Raw genomic sequence first — 20,292 nt, 5'->3', positions numbered from 1 at the left:
TCTTCTTCATGGTCCAGTCCAGTCACCTGGTAAAGATTCCTGGGCAAATCATCTTCATCCTCTGTGAACTCCATCCCAGTTACCCAGTTGTCCTTCTGGGTTTCCTGCTCCGCAGCTTCCCTAGCTGGCCTTATCTTCCGGTTCTTCTTCTATGAGAAAGACTTATATCAAACCTGCTACTCTTCAGTCTCCTCCAGACCGTGACACCTTACCCTCCGGGCCTCTGGCAGATCTACAAGGTACCCCTATCGTGACAATATGTCAGCAGTGGTGGACTTGTATAATAAATATTTTATTTTTTGTAGATCCCCCAGAAAGTTAGGTGTCCCCATTTGCTGATGACACAGAGCTACGCAGAACAAGATAACTGACTACAAAGAGACAATCTAAATGATTTGTCTAACATTTTGTACCATAAGGTTTAATCGTTTGGGAATGGAAGGGGATCTTTATGATAAGTTATGGCACTCTTTACCATCTGAGGAGGTTATGGCAAATTTACTAACCCGACCTTTAAACCACATTGGAGCCATCTGGGAGCGATACGTAGTTTCCAGCTGAATCGGAATGCGGCACTGTGTCAAGTAATGAAGGCCAGAAAGTGGAATTGTTATGTCCTTCATTACATCACTTTGATGTGTACTGTGGTAACAATATTTGGGCCTGTTGGCCAGCAACTTAAGATGTACTCAATGCCGTTCTTACAAGAAATGGTGCCTGTAGCTACAATTAGCAGTGGACATTATGGGGATGACAGATCCAGGGAAATTTTACTATCCCACAACATGTTAGGGCAAACTTCATCTGAAGCTATGTCACTAGAACTTGGACCTGATGCATTTGTGTCAAAATACAAAAGAAAAAGGAAGTGGCGCTGGTATTGATGAAATAATCACAAAATATTTAATATTGTTTAAAACAACATTGCATGTGGCAGTTGTATACAAAATTACTATAAAAAATGTACAATGAGAATATACATAAATGACCATAAAAATGATAAAAAACAATGGAACTGGACCAGAGGCTGAATGAGTATGGACCCAATGAGTGCAGTTCGGAGGGGAGTTGGGGTAATTAAAGGTTCAGATAACCCTGTGGGCTGATAGTTACCACTGGTGGCCGTTGTCATCTAGTTCCAAAACTTGTGACGGTCCTCAAATTGGTGCGACTGTGGGACCTCGGAGGGTCCGGACCCCAGAGATGTAATGGGGTGGGCAGCTGGTGGATGGCTGCAAGGTGTCTCTCACGTCGCTAGAGGCTCCAAATAGGAAGGGATGACCATAAGCAGGTGTCCTCAGGGTTGGTAGCTTTTAAGACCGGCTGGTCAATGATCTCAGTGATGTGAGACCAACCTTGATTCCTGCTTGAAATTCTGGTTACGTTATGCCAGCAATGGTGCACCGCTGCTGCGGGATGTTTCAAAGGTGAAGTGGCTCTCGGAGTGGAATTGAGCAGCCCAGAGTGTAGGAGTCCAAGTGGAGGGTCAAAAAGGGTGTCAGCTTTTCCTGGTCCAGGTAGAAACCTGACGCATTTCGCTGCTTGTAGAGATGCAGCTTTTTCAAAGTCTGTCAATAGATGTGTCCCCTGTATATCCATTTGTCCAACAGCAAGTAAGATTTCCCTAACCTGAAAATATTGGTAAGCAGAAAAATGTGGGACTATGTATAAACCGGACCCGGACTAAACCCCGGACCGCCGGACCGGACATCAAAATCTGCAGTCTGGAGCTTGTAGTGTCCGGTCCGGGGGGGGGGGGGGTGTCCCGTCTGGGGGGTGTCTTGTCTGGGGGGGTTCCCTGTTATAGCTATCATCAGTGACATGGGGAAGGGGAGATTGATGCCTCCCCGTGTGGTTCGGACCGTTCTGGTTTATGCTACATGCCCGGACCATACAGGGAGGCTTTATTCTCCCCCTCCTCCACTCCCTGGTGACAGGCATTACAGGCAGCCCCCCCAGGCCGGACACCCCCAGACAGGACACCCCCCGGACCGGACATTAGAAGCTCCAGTCAGCAGATTTTTATGTCCGGTCCGGCGGTACGGGTTGTCTTTTCCTGGTCCGGTTTTTACCCATACCCAGAAAATGTGAAACATTATTTACTTTTTCACATAGGCGACATGAGCCAAGACAGAGCGGTGGTCACAATAAGTCACTCTCAGCTTTCCTGACTGCTCTTCTCTCCGGCATAGTTTCATACATTTCTCCCTCCTCTCTGCGCTTCATTCCTATTTTTAAATTCCTCTTGCCTTTTCCAGGCCCTCAGAGACCTGCTCATGAATTTAAAGCATTCATTTCTACCAATGTTTGTTGCCATCCCAAAATACAGTTGCTATGGTGATCCAAATTCCACTCGTGCTGGACTGGATCCCAGATTCACTTCATAATACCTCGAACGCCAGAGAAGGAGAGAGGAGAAAGGGAGGCAGCAGGGGGGGGATAGGAGGGTGAATATTTAAAAACATAATAAACAGAACAAATTAATAAATGGCTCTAGGGACCTTGTTTCATTTACTGCTGTGCTGTTGGTGTATAATATCACGCATATAATATGCCAGGTTTTCCTTGGCTCTGCATGTCCCCGGCATTCTTGTCATTGGTATGTGTACATACAGGGAGAGCATATGGGACAAATTAAAATACCATCTCGTGCTCTCAGAATTAACCCATTTGGACATCAAGTAAAGCAATCCAATGAAACATACTGTAGACTTGCTGCAAAATATGTTGTATACACTAAGGGGCTTTTTTATCACAATCCGCATTTTTGTACGGACGACATAAAATAAAAAATTACCTTAATCCATAATGTGAAAAATAATAGTTTTATACAAATGCATCATGTGTCTCTTGTTGGAAGACTTGGACAGTTCAGAGCACGTCCCGAAGAAATGTGCGATATAGTAGCCATATGTAGTGTTGTTTACGTCCAGAGCTTGGCATTTTGGCACAGCCACTACCATAGGGACACCTAATAGAGGATTTCTGCTCCCTCCATGGTATATCTGGGGGATCTCTAATATTTGGAGCTAAACCAAAGAAAATGTGGTTTATTTTGTGCCATACATTGGGAGAGGTGTGTCAAAAGCTTGCAGAGAGGTACCAACCAATCAGCTTTAGCTGGGGAGAGGTGCCAATCACTCAGCTCCTAAGTGATATTTTCAAACATAGCCTGTAAGGGCCCATATACATTATGCAATATTGTACACGGTTGTTACGATTTAGTTCAGTTCAGTACAATATTGTACAATGTGTGCACACAATGTGTAATTTGTGCACTCCCCGGCATCGTATGAGACATCGTATGATAGTCCTGCATGCAGGCTCGATGGTAAGATATTGGTTGATGTTCTACACATATTATGATCTTATATCACATCGTAGTGAAGCTATCACATGTTGGGAAGAGCAAGGGAAATTGTATGCAGAGGGTGACATTTAATAGGAATCGATGTATTTGTTTTTGCAAATTTTTCACAAAAACGCCCATTTTGCAGGTTTTCCGAAAATCGCACATTTTATAGTATGCGATTTGTGGGAAAAAAGGTGAATTTGACAGAACCATGCAGAGATCATTGAGATGTGTGCATGGTTCTGTCTTATAAAATGTCTAAAAGTTAAAATAAAATGTGATCACAGCGGAGAATCGCGCTGCCAGAGTGGAGATGCCTACAGCCAATCAGGGCTGAGAGCTTCTGTACCACTCTGACAGTGCGATTCTCTGGACAGCCGGCTCACTTCGCAGTCAGTGCGGGGTGAGCTGTTGCAGCTGACAGGCGGAGACAACGCTGGACCCTGGATTTTGTGAGAATAGGTGTAAAATGAATGTGTATAAAATAAAGTTTTACTTTTCTCTGTGTCTGTGTTTTTTTTACTATCTTTTTACAGGTGGACTACAGGTCCAAGGGGGCCCATTAATGCCCCGCATGCCTGGCCTTGTGGTTCGCCAAGTCCCCCCATGCGGGGGGAGGCCCGCTGGGACTTGTAGTTCACCTGTCAAAAGCAATGATTTTTTCTACACTTTGACGCTTATCAGCCCCGCGCCCACAGCCCACATACACTTGGGACAGCCCGGGCTTCAGCCCTGGATGGGTGAAACATGGGGGGGACCCCGTTATTGGTGGGGTCCCCACTCCCCCAGGTACCTCATCCAGGACTGACCAGCCACGGTGAGCATGATACGATCTGGGGACCTTATGTAAAAAGTGTCCCCCGGTTGTGGCATGGCACATTGTCCCCTATATTTTTGGAACCAGGACCGGTCCAAGAGTCCGGGGCTGGTTTTAGAAATAAGGTGGACCCCTACACTTTTTTTCCAGCATATTTTTGGAACCAGGTCCGGCTCAATGAGGTCTCTCACTTTCTGAATCTCTCATCCTATCAAATTTCACCCATTAACTTTTCCAGTGACCGCAGTTTATGAAGAGAAAACGAGGCTTACAGCAAATGCAATTCCTTAGAACTTTACAACTTATGGATCTACAGTATATCGGTGGTTACACGCATGGGTCAGTAAGCCAGAAATCAGGAATAGCATGGGCAGACATTGCCACTTATGATAGATTGATGTTCCATGCTGCAAACAGTATTTATGACACAATAAATAATAAAGAAAAAAACTCTACGTCCCTTTATGCTCTTGTAAGGAAAAAATGAGTCTACCAGTAGTATTTAAGCTGAAGAAGGGAAAGTTGTAACTAATTATAGGGATGGTCCAAAGATCGTAGCTGTTATTAAGGTTTTTATTCTGATGAAACTTGCACATTCCTATCATAAACTGCAAGTCTGTAAGATTTTGCACAGGGTGATGCATTTTTCCTGACACTCCAAGAAAATGGCCGGTTACCACACCCAAATGTAGAATTCCTTTCAGTCAATTTGCAAAGGGATTGCGATTAGATTCATCGCTGATTTTTTACGCTGTTTGGCCTCGCGCATGTGTACTGCCCTCCGTACGCATGTGCAGTTGTTTGAAAATTGTGAATTCATACAACGGTGATCAGGTCTGAATAACTCCCTTTGTGTCTGAAACAAGCCATGTTGCCAGGCAAGGGAGCAAATGCAGTTATATATTTTTCTGTGCAGGATAGATATTGTCTGCTTTTGCATGTAGCAAATTCCCAAAACTAATGGATTCATCTGAGGTCATTTGACGTCAGCCGCCTGCCCTGAGCGGGCATCAAATTCTGGGTGTTCCCACAGCAGCCCTGCCCCCGACTGCCTGCGCTGTGCTCGGTGCACTGAACGAAGCACAGGCGGCCAATTAAAATTCTGAACCGGCTTTTGAGCCAATCAGAGCTCGTGTACTGTTAGCCAATCAGAGCGGCTGCCGGAACACAAGCTCTGATTGGCTCACCAGCCAGTGCTGCATTTTGATTGGCTGCAGGTATCCTGCATTGAAGAAGGCTGTGCTTTGGGACCTGCTGGAAATCAGTCCCGGGCCCCAAAATTCCTAGTGGCAGCCCTGTACGTGGATGCCCGCAACTACAGCCCTTATTTTGTCAATGAAACAGCAAATAGATAGGAGATAGTCCAGATACATATAACTTCATACTGGTATATAGCATTTATTTTTGTATACGCAAAGCGGCATTTGCAGCTATGCTACATACAGTCAGCTCTGCACCTCCCTCTTACTATTAATGTCTATAGCATAAATGAGGAGCTATAACAAAGGAAAGGTTGGCTGTCTGCTAGAACTGGCTTCAGAGCCTGTGTGGAAAATGATTTGGGAGAGAACGGGTTACATACATAATGGCTGAAATTCCCCACATACCTCCCAACTTTTTACTTAATATTTCTACATTCCTGCAGGCAAAGGAATGTTTACAGATAGCAGAACTTGCTTAGGATTTCTTTAGGACTTATAGAAATGTATATTTTATTCAAATAAAAATGACCTTATCTAGGAATGCTGCAAATAGCAGAATCGCAACAGGCGCAGATCATAAGCCAAGGACAGTCGGGTTCCCTCCTACGGTTCTTTCGTTATACACTTACTAGCTGTAGTACCGGTAGCATTATATGAAGTTTATCCTTCTTTTGTTTTGAGCTTAACCGCTCGCCATGCCCATGGTGTGACCGACACACACCTGTCTGTGGTGGGCTCCCGGATCTGACTAAAGTTGTTTTTCCTTAAACCCTATATCCTCTACCCCCTTTATGTTATGCAACTCTGCCATATCTTACATCCCTGACCCACTTTATGTAGTGGCGGGATCCCTTTTTAGGCCCCGGGCAGTGGCGGCTCTTACCGCTTTGGAGGAGAGGGGCTGCCGCAATGCGGGCCCCTCCGCTGCTGCTGCCATGCTTCCCGGCCTCTGGTCCCCTGCACAGGGCCATCGCATGCGCAGTAACTTCATATATACTGCACATGCACTGGCCCAAGCCTCCTTCGGCTGCCTGTGCAACAGTCCCTGGAGGCTTAATCAGGTTCCCGGGTCCGGCGCATGCGCAGTATGGTCCGTGGTACTGCGCATGCGCAGAACCCGTTTTGGGGGCTGCAGCACATTTGCGCAGAGAGAGGCATCCCAGAGGGAGGGAACAATAGAAAGTCACTGCCAGTCACATTGAAGCCAGAGCAGTCTCACAGATTGCATCTGGCTTCACTTTAGGCAGAGACAGTGGCAGATTTTACCTGGGGGGGGGGGGCTGCAGCCCCCGGCTGTGTCGGGATTGCGGGTGTTAGTGGCTGTGAACCTAATCAATGTCCTCTACCCCCTTTGAGTTATGCAACTTTACCATATGTTGCTTCCCTGGCCCACTTTATGTAGTGGCCGGACCCCTCTTTGAGTCCGCAGCAAGGTCGGGATGGGAGGTCTTATTGGTTGTGAACCTAATCTGAACTTAATCGATGTCCACTACCCCCTATATGTTATGCATCTTTGCCATACCTTGCTTCCCTGACCCACTTTATGCAGTGAATGGACCCCTTTTTTTGCCCAACGGACCCCTACAGGGGTGCTAAGCGTGTTTTACTAGCCCCACAGTATTCTTTCCAGATTAAAAGTCATATGTGTACCAAGTTTTTGATGTAAATTGCTCCAGGCATTCCAGTGGGATGCAGTTGAAATCCCGACACCGGAATCCTGCCCGCCGAAATCCCGGCACTTTGTCCCTCTGTGGGTGAAGAGGGAGAATAAATTAGTGTGCCGAGCGTAGAGAAGCACCGGGCCCGCTGTGTGGCGAGCGATGCAAGCCACAAAGGGGGGGGGGGGTGGCGATCCACGTCCCCCCCTTGTCGGGATTTCGGCGGTCGGGATTCTGGCATCAGGATTTTGACCGCCGGGATTTCAAACCAATCCCATTCCAGTTATGCTGGAACATACACACATACGTTCAATTTTCTATATATATTTAGATACAACTTAGTAACAGCAGCACCTGTGGCAAATGTGCCCCAGGTTTACATATGTGTATACCCCGCAATAGTGTTGACACAAAACTTGTCAGAGTTGGTAATCATCAATGCATAACTGCGGAGGAGACCACCCCTAAATGTTCCATAATGGACACATGAACACCACCATTACAGTACTGGGCCTACACTGACTGAGGCAGATTTTTCTCAAGTCAACCATGGCACCTACCTATTTCCCAGCGGATGTCAAGAAACCCCATAAAGATATCCTGGCCATCTAAAACATTCCCAGAGGAGCATTGCTCAAGTATGGCTTGATGTTATGACATCATGTAGACCTGCACACACTCCAAAATTCCCTTTGATGTTATTTGATAGGATAAAAAAAAGTTTGGACACACAGAATAGTTTCATCCACTGTTTGCAGTCCATTTACTGTAAATGTGACACAGGTGTTAGGCCTACTACCAAAAAGACCCTGATTCAGATTTGTACGCAATGGCGATGTTGTCCGCAGCTGTGCATTTATCAGTAGACTATGCACATGCCAAGGTACTCTACTGATGCCGGCTACAATCAGCAACAAAAATATAGTGTTATGGATGGATTGTTGGAGGTAGGAGGGTCCTAGTCTAAATCTGCCTTTGGCTCCAGGTGTAGGGGCCTTCAAGTCAATGACGCACAAAAATCCATATAGGGACGTGTGTGTAATTATTTCTGCTTTTCAAGCGCAGTATGGAAATATATTGCTTATACTGTGTGCACTCAACATTAGAGTGTTGTAAGGACTATGGATAGAGGTTGAATTAGATCTTGTGTAAGCCTTGGGCATACTGGAAGTGGGAGGTTCAGGAGGCGTGGTACCATACATTGTGCACCGGCAGCCCCGCCCCCCAGCGGTACAGCACCACAATTTCAACCCAAGATGACAAGATTAACCACTTCTGGATAGGCATAAGATAGCTGCCAATTTCCAAGAGAGGTGGGCGAGATCTGGTATACTCACTCAGAATGTGTGAGTCTCTCGAAAATTTCACAAGATTAGGAAGTATAAACTTAGGCTCTTCATATAGAGATGCTCTGGGATCATTTTGGCCTAACAAATCTATTCAAAACGGGATTCCTATATTTAAAACAATGGGAGACTAGCTGGCTGCAATAGAAGTTATTTTAGATCCACTCCTAATCATGCCCATTACTGTGCACTCCCTGTCCTAAAGACAGCATTTTTCCCTTAATTCCTTGCATAGCTGTCTCCATTACTGATGAAATTACTAAATGACTCTGGAACATCCTATGGCATTATCCATTGAGAAAGAAGTCATTAAAGTTTTAACGGAGTCGTTTCCCACTAAGCGCTGGAATAACTGAAATGTAATTCTGAAAATAGCCCAAACAGCAGACTCCAATGTTGTTTACAAACTAAATTTAACCCCATGATTCAAACCCAGCCGCATGCCTCGTACATTCTGTCTCTGGCTAATTTTGGTAGATGGGAATTTTTTTTGTTGTTTAATATTGCTTGCCTCCAAAAAATGTTTATTGCATATTTCCATTAAAGCCAGGACATAATAAAAATAAGATAGTGTGCAATTCAGGGAAAGGACCCTAAAATAGATTTACTTCACACGGACCCTTCTTATGGTGCAGTATGTAATGCGTGTTTGTTGTAAATATAAATGGAATTTTGAAATGCAGGTACTCACAACCGCCATATTAATCAAATCGTGCACTCGGGCTCAAGGGCATAACAGCCATAGGTGCAGGTAGTGCAGCTGCTATGGGGCCCAGAGGGAACAGTGGCCCACCTTATCTGTAAAACCAACATGTGCAAAATACATTTTTCCACCTTTACAAACGTTTGCTTTGGGGCCTACAATTATCTTTGAGGGCCAACATCTCTGTGAGGGATGAGCAAAATATCCACTAAAAATGCCACCGTCGCTCACATTTGTTATAAAAATTAAAATAAAAAATGTGTAAAAAAGATTATATTTCATACATAAGGTAAACATTACAGGTCCTTATGATAAAATTGTCAATTTTCACACTTTTTTTGGTCAAATTCCATTAGCACTCAAATTTATGTTATGCCACTGCTCTGGCGAGTAGAAGCAATTATTCTGTGGGCTAAGTGGATATGTATGGTGATACATTTCAATAGCATACCTCACAACCCTGTGGCAGAACTCTGGGAGGCAATGGAGTCATCTGCCACCGGGCTCCTGCTCCCAAGGGGGCACCTCTTCTAACCTGCAAGTTTAAATCAGTTAATTGAAAGCCACCAATATCGCTTCTGTGATTGAGTTCTAAGTTGTGTCCTCTCTGTCTCTCTTTATATATATATATATATATATATATATATATATATATATATAGAGATATAAATATACATTTCAGAAGGGACACACACATAGATTGTATAAGGTTGTGTGTGTGTGGGGGGGGGGTAACCAGTATATGTCTTGCCTCTGGGCAGCTGGGAGAAACTTATGCCACTGCCACAACCCGTACTGGCTGCTACTCACTTGGACAAGGGGGACTGCCCATATTAAGCAATGTGTTTAACTATATTTTGGCACACATCAGCCTGGCGTACATTGTCCTGGGATGCCAGGGACAGCCCTGGGCTTCAGCCTTGGATGGGTGAAGCCTGGGGGGCCTTTATTAGGGGGTTTCCACTCCCACAGGTTCCAACGTCCAGGGATGACCAGCCACGTTGCGCACGGTATGGCCGGGGAACTTATGTAAAAAAGTGTCCCCCCCAGCTGTGGCATGACACAGCTGGCTGTTCCAGCTCGGTGCTGATTCCAAAATATGTTTTGGTCCCCCGTATTTTTGGAACCAGGACTGGTCCAAGAGCCTGGTGCTGGTTTCTTAAATACAGGGGACCCCTACACATTTTGCCCCCTGTATTTTTGAAACCAGGACCGGTTCAATGAGCCTGGGGCTGGTTATGCTCAAGAGGCGGGACCCCATGCCGTTTAGACTAAACTGACAGACACAGCCCTTAGCTAATTCAAACCAGTTTCTTCTAGAGTATGCTCATTGTCCCTGCCATGCCCTATTCCAGTTTAAAAATAAGAAGCTAAGAAACATGTGCTGAAAAGGAGAGGGCAAAAAACAAAGAAATGGATGTGGCATCGTTAAAGGGGCGTGGCTCCAGCACTTCCATTTACCGCTCTTTGCACTTTTTGGACCTCTAGAATTGGTCTACTTTGTGGTGGTGGTGGTGACCAGTATTCAGCAGAATTGTATGCAAATAGCCAAACAACATAGAAGTCTGAAGTGTAAGGCTTCTCAGCACCCTAGGCAAAACTTCAACCTACTCCCCCCCCCCCCCCCCGGAGGCCCTCTACACCCTCCCCTTTGCCACCCACAACAGAGTACAAGGAGGAGGGTGCAGCAATGTAGGGAAGTATGTCTCAAGGGAAAAATGGAGATGAGGTCTTACAAGTTCCACAGTCGCCACCTTCATTAAGTACAACAAGGATCCTCATGGACATCCTTGATTTTTTGATTTGCAGACTTGGTGGCGCCCCCTAGATCCCGGTGCCCTAGGCAGATGCCTAATGCTGCCTAATGGTAGAGCCGGCCCTGGCCACAATCAGATCCTCAGTCTTTCATCTGACATGTGCTACCTTGGTATTTCCATGAGATTATTTTGTATGGATTGATGTTACCTTCCACTGATTATTATTGGGCTATGTCAGTTTCATTTGAACAGAGGAGGGTGTCCATGTGCAGACTGCAAGTGTGCTCCCTCCTGTCCATGGTGCCGTAGGCTCTAGCATTGAATCAGCGTCTACTGCGAATGCACGTGGCACCATCCATGTTTGGGAGACTCATTTTACTGCAGAAAGAAACATTCAATGCCCATTCGATTTTGCTTCTATAAGCAAAATCAAATAGAAAAATAGGGCATATCTCACCGTGTGTATGCTCTATCAGAGATGCTAGCACTCAACGGGTTAATGAACTAATTTAAATACAAATATATACACATATATACACATATATATTTTTTAAACAACTTTTATTCTGACATTGCAGAGAGATTTTACTGAAACCCAATACATTTCACATAGTAATACTACAAAAAATATGCAATGTGACATTTCATTGTGCAGTATACAGTACAATCATGTAAGTCCATATTTGTAGCTGCTATTTTCTTATGAACAAGAAAGTGGTACAATGAATATTTCATCTATTCCAAGAAGATTACAACTCAGTTCTTTTTTTCCTGGGAGAAGTTACGCCAATGAATATTTCATGTTAAGGAGAGCGGAGGATCCTGCACTGCTGGTCTAGTAAAGTACCATATGGTGTTCTTTAAGCTAGAATGTATTTGTGTTCTAGTTGAGTGGAAGGATATCAATATAGGATTCCCATAATAACAAATAAATAAAGCTCCACTTTTTCAATCCATCCTAAATATGATAGAATTTGGTAAACATTCAGGTGTTTGAAGAGTCATGCTATCTGCAATATTGCTATTTCCAGTATATGTCAGGGTCACCCTCCCGGTATCCCGGAAAGGTGGGCAACCCTCCCCCGCTCCCTCCCCTCCCCCCCCCCCATCACGGCTTCCTCCCCCTCACCTCGCCATTTAAATAACCAGATCTGCCAATCTCCGCTGAGGGGGTGGGGCTAAAGTGGCTTAATCGTGTCATTTTAGCCCCACCCCCTCCGAGGAAATCGGCAAATCGAGTCAGTTTCCATCATGGGGCGGGACTTAATGACGGTACGCTTAGGTCCCGCCCCCGAACTCCTGCTGAGAGTCTCCTCTCCGGGCTTCTCCCGGAGAGGAGATAACAAAAGTCGGCAACCCTGGTACATGCGCTGTTCCTGTAGTAGGACAGGTTAGGAGCAGTCCAGCATTATATGGTGCTCTCGTTACTGTGCATCTGCCTATATTACTAAAAGGTCACTTAATATCTACTTGCTGCTCATTGCTTCTGGCTGTAGTTGTTAATGATGATTATAACCTGAGTCTTAATCATGCAGCCACATCGTACTACAATTTACATATATGTTCGTGTAGATACTGAGGGGCACATATCTGAAGATAGATATAAATGCACCATTGAAAAACCAAAGTGCAACTAAAAGCCCACAACCATTTCATATAAAGTTAGAAAGAACTGAAGACAAACTGCAGGCTCTGTCTGCCCCCTGCTGGACACATTGACCTGCAGTTTTAAACTGAATTGTAATGCACGTGAGCAGTAAATTATAGATTTGCTGGACACTATTTCAGCTGATATATATTCAAATGCTGGTGTCCTTTGGGGCACTCCCAGCGGTGCGAGGGTAGCTAGAACTTTGTGGCTCCATCACAACATTATAATGGGCACCTACCAATAAATATATATATATATACATATATATTCAGTTCCTCTCTGAGAGAAGCCCGGAGAGGTGACACAGAGAAGGCGGATGTCATTATTTACTATTATTTACAGTTTCTTATATAGCGGCAGCAAATCCTGGTCTTTTTCTCAGTGGCCAAGGGTGGGCTGAGAGGGCCAAATTGTTTCAGGAGCCTCCCAGCCATTCTGGGAGGATAGGCAAGTACAGTATACTACCCTACCCCATATACTTGCCTACTTTCAATTTCACCTCTCCAGGAGAAACCCGGAGAGGCAACACGTCAGGGGGGCGGGAGCAAGGCTGACATCACTTGGCCCCACCCCCCATGCCGGAAAACTCTGTGATTCGCGGGCTGCGGAGAGGGGGCGGGGCATAAATGCAGTGATTGTGTAATTTTAGTCCCGTTCATGGCTAAAACTCTTACTTACTTTTATCCAGGACAGAGATGGCCGAAGAAGGGGTGGGCTCTGATATCATGTGATGTCAGCCGCCTGCCCCTAGCAGGCATCGCCACGCCTGCCTCTGCAGGGGGACACCCAGCATTTATGGGAACACCCACAAAATGCTGGGCAATCCCCTCGTTCCTCCCCCTCACTGCCCCCTGCCCGCACCTCTGTGGTGAGTGTGAAACTCGCCAAAGCCAGTCGCTTGCGGGTGTTGCGCATCCGCATAATCACACATGCACAAACCCCAACCATCGGGGACCTGAGCGATTGCCGCTCCTCACACAGTTACCTCAGGAGCACCGTGCCATCCCTCCCTACAGCAAGCTTCTACTATATTCCAAACTGCATAGGAATTCCAGTAGCGCACGCAGGGGGGGTTTCTGAGTACCCATAACCCCCCCAGGAGTCTAAGGGCCCTAGTCTGAAAGCTGAGGGTCCCCTCTTTCCATAGGTACAAGAATTTTAAAAATCGGCCCTTGGGAACCGGACATATCTGACTTCAAAGCAGTGGTCCCCATCCAAGCCTGTTAATTGCTCTTCCCAGTCAGATATTTCAGGTTCTGTCTGACTTGGAGTTTTTCTAAGGGTACATTCCAAAAGCTGGGACTCTCCCCCTTTGATGGTCACTAGTAGCTTGTCCCTCCTGTTCCCAGAACCAGAACTATCAGCCTTCCAGCAGCTGGTTACTGCTCCAGCTCCACACACCTGGTATGTAGTTTTATATACTCGTTGGCAGATTGCTCTGCCTCCTGAACTCTGATCCCCTAGTCCCCAATACCATTTGGTAGGTGGGATTCTCTAGTTTTTAATTCCATTCAAATCTAAGAAATTTATTTCCGGGAACTGGAGATTTCTGCAGTCAAGCAAGCTGTCCTCCCACCAGAAAGTTATGAATAATGAGCCCACTCCACTATACACCCCTTCTCTGCATATTAAACATCCTCTACCACCCTGGAAGTTATGTATCAGGGCCCCTTCATTCAGCCCAATGCCCCTTTCTCCCACCTCATCTCCCACCATCTGTGCAGTAAAGGGGTAATTAGTGGAAATTACTGATCCAGGCCCTACATGCTGAGCGTTTTATATAACACCCCCTACCACCCGTGGGACATCAAAGCTTCCCCCACCCCTACCGCTGGAGGATCGGTAGGGGCCCCATTACATTGCTATGCCCAGGGGCCTACACTGCTGTTGATGCCCCTGTATGTGTGTATGTATATATGTATATATTTTATTATTCTTATTATTATTTATATACATTTGGTCTATCTATAAAACTTTAACTGACCCGGCATATACTGGGTCACCTAAGTGTCCATCTCCATGCTTTGCTCCACCCCTCTGGAAACCCCCTTCTGAAAATGCTGCGTTTGCCCCTGAATTCCCTAGGCAGCCCTGTATTATAAAGTCCCAACATCCACGACTTCTGCCACTCATGAGAAGTTCCATAGTCCAGGGACCTTTCTTCCTGACCAGGCTGAGGATCAGCTTTTACATGGAGGCTGTCAGCCAGTACTCCCTTATAGCCATGCAGCCCACTTGCAGCAAGCACCTTGTGTCTCCTCACTCTGGTGGGATGTGACGTTGGCGGGCCCGAACTGACCCCCTCATGCTGCCCCCATACCCCAGCGCCCTGCCCTGATCCTAGAAAGATCACTAATTATTAATTATATACAGGGCCGGTGCAAGGCACCGGAGCGCCCCAGGCGAGTCGGGGTGGGGGCGCCCCTGTGTCTGCCGCCCGGGTACCTGTCCTGCAGCGCTGTAAAGCTGGCGGCGGCAGCGGGGGGTCCCTGCAGTCAGTGGTGGCGCCGGCCCTGATTATATATTTTGTGGAAATTTAGCAGGTATTAAAAATAGCAATATTGAATTTGATTACTATTTGCTGTTAAATGTATTCTCTTCTCACTCAGCATTATATACATGGGGCAGTACAGATGGGTGTGGATCGTATTGTCAACCCGACTTAGGTCGACAGTCATTAGGTCAACACCGTTGGGTCGACAGGCAGCAAGGTCGACAGGGTTCTAGTTCAACATGGGTGAAGGTTGAAAGGTGTCTAGGTCGACATGGGACAAGGTCGACAGGTCGTGAGGTCGACATGGGTTTTTTTCACTGTTTTTTTATCTGAATGTCGACACAGTGGACATGGACACAGTTGGAAGTCAGCCGCAGCCCCTTGCTTCGGGCATGGTGCCTCGCTGCGCTCGGCACACTATTTTATTCTCCCACCACGCCCTAATGGATGGTAGGGCATGAAATACCGCCTGTCGGCACATGTCGGCTTCAAAAACAGTGAAAAAACCCATGTCGACCTCGCAATCTGTAGACCTAACCCATGTCAACCTAACACATTTGTTGACCTAAAACCATGTCGACCTTGTCCCAGGTCGACCTAGACACTTGTCGACCTTGTCGCCTGTCAGCCCAATGGTGCCGACCTAATGACTGTCGACCCATCCTGTACAGATGGTGTAATGGTTAGCATTGAGGTCCTAGGTTCAATTCTCACCATGGCTCTAACTGCGCTGTTTGTATATTATCCCCGTGCTTGCGTGGGTTTCCTCCGGGTGCTCCGGTTTCCTCCCACAATCCAAAAATATACTGGTAGGCTAATTGACTCCCAACAAATTAACCCTAGAATGTCTGTGTGCATGTATATGTGGTAGGGAATATAGATTGTAAGCTCCACTGGGGCATGGACGGATGTGAATGTTCAACTATACTCTGTACAGCGCTGCGGAATATGTGTGCGCTATATAAGAAACTGTTAATAAATAAAGAAATATACATGATAATAAGGGCCTGATTCAGACCTGTTTGTTAGGCTGCGTATACTCACAGCCTAGTGTATGAGAACACATCCCCTGACATGCAGCGAAGGGGGGAGAGACTCCATGGTCGCCCAGCATCGAATGATTTTTCTCCCCTCAGAAATTAAAAAATCAGTCTAAACTGACTTTAACTTCAGCCGGAGATGGCTGAAAAGGGTGCGGGCGTGGATGGCATGTAAATGCATAAACCGCTGGGCGTTCCCTTGCTGCCCTTGTAATGGAATCATTGTACAAACCCCGGGGAAACTGTAATTCCCAGGACCAAGCGCTGAGGTGAGTATCCGCTCACAAGTATTCTCTGCTGTCTTTTTTGCCATTGTGGTTCTTGAGTTCTGTTAAATAAGTAACGCTGTGACAGGGGTGGCCAACCAATCAGACGAAGAGCCAAAAAATCTGTTCTGGTAAGACAAAGAGCCGACACGCCAGTTTAATCTATCCGGCTTTCAGTCTTGCGCGCTGTTCGCCGAGAATGGGATGTGCGTACATGTGAGACAATTGCGCATCCATGGAAGGAAGATATGGCATGCTGGCCAGATAGATGAAACTGGCTCCACCAGGAGGGCCCAGAATGGCAGGCGGTGGTGCAGCAGTAGGAGCCGGAGACACAGGTGTTCAAATTGTTCCAGCGCAGTGGTAGGTGGAGCAAAATGAGTGACCCGGCGGCCGGCACATGCGCTGTCGCACTAGGAGGATGCTGGCATCAGTGTCTTCCGGCACCATTTACAGGCTAACGAAAGACGTCTTCCTAGCGCGACAGCGCATGCGCCAGCCACCGGGTCATCCTTTGTGCTCCCACTGCTATGCTACATTAAATTAAAAAAAAAGTAATTTTTTTACTTATTTATTTAAAAATCAGCATACAATTTGTTGCAAATAAACCTCAAAAATAGGCCCACAGCATCTGCAGATGTCAGTATGCTGGCTGGTACAGCAGACTGCAGCGTCCAAAGCTCTTCTTGCATCAACTGCACGGACCCTCATCTCCAGCGCCGATGGATCAAATGTCAGCATAGCGTGTGAGGGCGGCGCAGTGGAAGGCTTCCTCCCTGCGCCGCATACTCACTGTGACACGGCATTTTCTCCGTGCCGCGTGATGTCACAACCCTTCTGCCTGCCTCCTTTGCTGCAGAAGTCTGTCTCTTGGTGTAAAGTCCCAGGCCAGGGGCAGGCAAAGGTTCAGGAGCTTTGTAATGGCATCCGCCCTGACTGACTGTTATCAACATGGATTGGCAGCCTAGAGCAGTGTCAGACATAGCGTACATCCAAGGTTCCTAACTCTGCGCACATATTGCCCCAGCCTGCACACTCTACCACTACCTGGCCAGCAGCAGCAGGGCAAAGCAGTGCTGTGACTCGCGGGTGGAATGGAGGCAGGGCCCAGAATATGCACCATCACTAGATTTTAGGTAAAATATGCAATAACCAGTGAGAATGGGCAAAATATGCAAATGCATATGCAAATATGCAAATGCATATAATCCTGTCTCTAGTAATTAGAAAAAAGGAAAGTGTAGCATCAGCTATTAGGCGGTTTAAAAGTTTTACATGTTTATAATAAAGGTTTTCTGCTAGGCGCAATGAGAGATATGAAGATGGGGACAACAGAAAGTGGACTGAAGAGGATCACGGCAAGAAAATACCAAGGCCGGGGTGTATCAAGACTTGGAGAGAGATAAAGTGAAGAAGTTACCCATGTTCATTTATTCAAAGACTATGGGGGTTATTCAGGGCCGGTGCAAGGATTCTCAGCACACTAGGCAAAACTTCAAACTACTCCCCCCCCCCCCCCCCCCCAAATCCCCCCCCTCCCAATTTTTTTATAGAAAATGTGGTCATCAAATCCCTGTGACACCTCCCCCCCCCCCCCCCCCCCCCCCCCCCGGGAAGGTGGCCAAGTCCCCTGCTTTTCCTGGAGGTCCTCTGCACCCTCCCCTTTGCCACCCACAACAGGGTACAAGGAGGAGGGGGCAGCAATGTAGGAAGTGTGACTCAAGGGAAAGTATAGAGGTGAGGTCTTAGAAGTTCCACAGCCGCCACCTGCATTAAGTACAACAAGGATCCTCATAGACATATTTTTTGATTTGCAGACTTGGTGGTGCCCCCCAGATCCCGGCGCCCTAGGCAGCTGCCTAAAGCTGCCTAGTGGTAGAGCCGGCCCTGGGGTTATTCTAGTTCACTCTTTCTGACAAAATCCTTCTTAGATGGACAAAACCATGTGCACTGCAGGTGGGGCAGCTGTAACATGTGCAGAGTGAATTAGATTTGGGTGGGGTCTTACTTCAAAGTAAGATCTATGTTGCAGTGTAAAAATAAAGCAGCCAGTATTTACCCTGCACAGAAACAAAATAACTCACCCAAATCTAATTCTCTCTGCACATTTTACATCTGCCCCCCTGCAGTGCACATGGTTTTGTCCATCTAAGAAGGATTTTGTCAGAAAGAGTGAACTATAATAAGGCCCTGTGCTAGGTAAATGACAAAAGTGTATTGGTTGCTTTTAGATGAAAACCAGGCGAGGAGCGAAGACAGATTATGAATCTCCCAGTGAATTACAGCAAATGCTGTAGAGAACTGATAGAGGATGTCATGTCAGGTTTGGCAAGAAGCTTATGTAACTGTATCCAGGCAAACTTCAGTTCAAAATTCCAAGTAAGTGGTCAGGACAGGCAGCATGCTGCAGTAGTCACATTCTCTTCAAAGGCCAGGGCAACCTGAGTTCAGGACAAGGTCATGGATGAGCTGGTGCACAGATGGCTAGTCGCGCCGGTAACGGCAGCTACATTGGGCAAGTGCCACCAAATCATTAGGGTGCCCCCCAAGCAGCCCATCTGCATGGGATGCGGTCATTTGGTCTACAGCATGATGGTCGACAATCATTAGGTTGACACCATTAGGTTGACATGGGAAAAGGTCGACATGGGAAAAGGTCAACATAGTTCTAGGTCGAAAGGTCATTAGTTTGACAGACAAAAGGTCAACATGGGGTTTTTCACAGTTTTTTGAGCCGACATGTGCCGACAGGCGGTATTCATGCCCTACCATCCACTAGGGCGTGGTGGGAGAATAAATGGTCTGAAGCATCGCGAGTGCACAGTCGACAAAATCGAATTCTCTCTGCACATTTTACATCTGCCCCACCTGCAGTGCACATGGTTTTGTCCATCTAAGAAGGAATCTGTCAGAAAGAGTGAACCAGAATAACCCCCATGATTTTGTCTGTTAGAGAAATATTTGGCTTTTGTGATCCTTGCTGAATAACCCCCAAAGTGTAATAAAGTCATCATGGCCTTAAAATATCTGCAAGCTGTGTTAACTCTTTGAAAGCCACAATGGGGAAAAATGCAACGCTTAGAAATAAGAACACTGCACTTGCCTGCTATCTTAAAGCAGCACTCCGAGATTGAAAAACTCACCCTTCTGACGGAAACCTTATTTAGCACTTGATAGGCCCTCTGCGGCCATTAAAAGTGATGAACTGGAAAGGTTTCTGTATTAGGTGGTGATGCCGTCAGTTGGAACAGCTGATGCATGGCTTAGCTGCAAAATGTAGGGTACCATGAGTATGGTAAGGAAAGAAAAAAAAGAAATGACTGAAATACCTACTTCTATATATATATATATATATATATATATATATATATATATATATATATATATATATATATATATATATATATATATAATGCTTGCTCTCACAAAGTATGTCCTCTAAAGCAAATAGTGCACTAAATATCCCAGCATGACAGTTTTAGCATTCCCGATTCCCGTATAGCAAAATGGTTCCAGGACATGCTGGGACTTATAGTTTCACAACATCTGGGGAGGCAGATGTTTGCCAGACGAGAAATACTGCTTTCTCGGTGGAAAAACACCTACAGGTATAAATTAACTGAGTAGATAATAGGGGCAACCTTATTATAAGGGAATGCAGCTATAATATATGGCTTTTCCATCTCAGCTGCATTACTATGAAGCACTGCTGTCAGTGCTGTGTACAATTTGATTTTGCCTGTAGCCGCCTGACTGTGCGTGTAGTGCAGCAGCGCAGCCAGCAGGGAGGAAGATCAGCCCCCCCTCCTCTTCTTTTCCCCCACACCACCATCAGACTCCTCCCCTTAACCATAGCTGCGGGCAAGTTCTGTGCACAAGAGCACGACCAGCCCTTATCTCTCGGTCTCCACGGAAGGCGCCATATTTGCGTGCAGCACAGGCCTATGTTTAGTAGGGTTGGTCTCCGTGCAAATGGCTGCTGTTAGTTTTTTGCACCCCGTAAAAT

The sequence above is a fragment of the Crinia signifera genome, chromosome 3, assembly GCF_055691185.1.
Source record: "Crinia signifera chromosome 3, ASM5569118v1, whole genome shotgun sequence".
Classification (NCBI taxonomy): Eukaryota; Metazoa; Chordata; class Amphibia; order Anura; family Myobatrachidae; genus Crinia; species Crinia signifera.
This window is presented reverse-complemented; position numbering follows the sequence as displayed.